Source organism: Mastomys coucha, unplaced genomic scaffold (assembly GCF_008632895.1).
Source record: "Mastomys coucha isolate ucsf_1 unplaced genomic scaffold, UCSF_Mcou_1 pScaffold15, whole genome shotgun sequence".
Taxonomy (NCBI): Eukaryota; Metazoa; Chordata; class Mammalia; order Rodentia; family Muridae; genus Mastomys; species Mastomys coucha.
Window position 1 is genome coordinate 79401033 of NW_022196897.1, and position 2664 is coordinate 79403696.

Consider the following 2664-nt stretch of genomic DNA (forward strand, 5'->3'; position numbering starts at 1 on the left):
GCTTCACACACACACACACACACACACACACACACACACACACTACACACAGTCATTAAAACCAAAACAAACAACACACTTCTTTTGTTTTCTGGCATATCTTAAAGACAAACCCAAAGACATGGGCTCCCCACCCTTTCCTTTGCCTCTCTGCTTTGGCTCTGTCATTCTAAACAGAATGAAGCCAGGCAGATAGGATAGTCTGTCTGATGGAAACTTTGTGCTGGACGAGGGCACTAGCTGCATCTAATAAACACATGTGGCTTCTACCCAGGCTGAAGGCAGGACCCCATCACCCCATCTGTGTCTTGGGGACCCATTCTCAACACCTTTGTGTGTGTGTGTGTGTGTGTGTGTGTGTGTGTGTAGTGGGCTGCATGTGGTAGCTTGGATGGTGAGCACAAATTCCTAGCAAGGACACATGAAAACTTCCAGTCAGTGTGAAGCTACAGTCTCTGGTGAGCTCATCTATATTCTCTTGGGGGAACAGAGAGAAGTTTAGTGAGAAGAGCAAGCGTGAGTCCCTCCAGAGCCCCCTCCATATGAACAGCCCTTCACACAACAGAGGCTTTCCACCGACTAAGGCAGTCAGCATGTCTCTTTCCACCCACACAATACAGGAGTCAGGAAGGAAGGTGAGTTTTCACCACCACGTGGGACGTGATCAGATAGATGTACGTGGGATCTCGGTGATGGCTGGGAAGTGTAACCCTTTTGATGAAACTATAGAAGAAATTCCTATGCCTCCAAATGTACCTATGCCCAGAAAGAGGTCAAATCCTGCCCACCACGCCCAGACATCTGGCCGGGACCAGGACAAAAGATGCCACTTTTACAAAAAGGACTGGGTTTCAGTAACTTCCAAGTAAATCCCAACTCATGTTCTATCCTATTGTCTCCATGCTGGCTGGCTTGCTGTTCATGTAAAGTTTCTTTTGTTTTTCTGGATGTAAATTGTTCACTCATCCTTGCCAGCAGCCCACCTCTTGACACTGATCCGTCTGATAACGATCAGTCTCATAGTGGGGCCCTCTGCTCGATTCTCTGGGACACGGTGGGGAGCTCTTCCAGACAGACCCCACGCTCATTGCCTTGGTGGTCTGCTGTTGCCTGAGCTCAGAAACTCGGTCTGAGAAGCTCCTAGGCTGGTCTGGGAAGCCGATCTGGCCAGGGAAGCGCGCCCCCTCGTGAGGCAACTCTCCCAGCGCAAGCAGGACCCGGAGCCCGCGCGCGCCCACCTCGGCCAGCCACGCTGGGCACCCGCGGCCACCACACCCCACATCCGGCCGCAAGGAGCTCCGGACCTGCCCGGGAGCCTCCTGGGTCTCCACATCCACGAACCTGGATATCTTCCCACTCAGGGAATGATAACCCGGGTGCGAGAGCAAAATCTAGGAGCGTTCTCCTGGCCCGCTACCAGGGTCCCAGGAAGGCGACGAGCGCTCGGTGCCCTAGCCCGATCGGCTGTCCGCCGCGCCCAAGCCCGTCTCCGAGGTCCCCGTTGTGACCTGCTCTTGTCAAGGGTTACCTGGGCTCATCCCTTCACTCTCGGCACAGCCCTGGCCAACACACCGGCCCTGGGAGTCCCACCTGCCGCCTTACTGTCGCCTGAGCCCCCGAGATCGCCGGGCACAGAATGGCTGCACCTGACCAGGGCAAAGTCCGTGACTCGAGCCTGCTGCGGGTCACTCAGTGCGGCGCTGTCCCCGCCCCCAGGGGAGTCTCAGCAGAACTTGGTGGCCGCTCGCCCCGGGCGTCCTGGGACCCGCATTGGTCCGGGATCTCGCCTGAAGCGCGCGGTGTCCCTGGGCCAGTACGTACAGAGGGGCTCAGTGGTTGAATCCTACCTGGTAGAGACTCGGCCGCGGGGTAAAGTTTCCCCAGGCGCAGAGTGCGCTCGCAACTTGCGGGGCACCGGTAGTCCTGCGCCGCAGCGCTGGGCCAGGCGTCAAGGCGACGAGGAGCGGCGACGCCCGCTGGGGGCCAGGGCCGGGCGGCCTGGCTTGGCTGGGCTTCGGAATCGCACAGCGTTGCGTCCGCCTGCAGCCTGCAGCCCCTGAGACGCCGGCGGCAGCTGCAGCGGCTCACCCGCCACCGCCGCCGGCCACACCTCCCGCCACCCTCCGGCCCGCCCTCCCGCTCCCTCCGCCCCAGCCTCCGCCCCTCGGTCTCCTGTCGCCACTACTGCCGCCGCGGTGCTGGCGGGTCTCCCGGGCAGACACGGCCCTTATGGTCCACGGCCGCTCTCTCACCCGGTCCTAGAGCGGGATTTCTGTGGTTGTGCTCTCCCGATGTCCTCTGCACTCCTAGCCTCAGTGTCTGAATTTAGGAGATTGCTGGAGGAGGGCGAAGGTGGCACGCTGGACTGGGACATTTATTCCCTGGAAGCTTTCTCGCTGTCATCACACCCTGTGTGGGACTGCAGGGCTGGGGTGTGGGATTCTCCATTGCAATGTCTCCTCTTGGTTTCCCACTTACTGCCAGGGAAGTACCCGATAGGAGCCTGTGCAGCAAGCTCTCTGTAGGTTCATTGTTGGTGACCGCTTCTAGCCTGGTGAGCCTCCCAGCCCCATCCGCTGTAAACGATAGCATTGCTAAGGACCAGAGCTAGGCTCTCACTTGGTTCTCTCCCCACCCTGGCGGTGGGTTTCACTAAGACACCTA

General features: G+C 58.8%; 1 protein-coding gene across 1 annotated transcript in view; it reads right to left on the bottom strand.

The window, feature by feature from the left end:
- Positions 1–2098, bottom strand: part of Tspan18 (tetraspanin 18) — a 134316-nt gene extending 132218 nt beyond the window's left edge. Inside the window, exon 1 of the mRNA XM_031371097.1 lies at positions 1848–2098. The gene's annotated coding sequence lies outside the window, so the exon portion shown is untranslated. The remainder of the gene's footprint in view (positions 1–1847) is intronic.
- Positions 2099–2664: the final 566 nt, after the last annotated feature.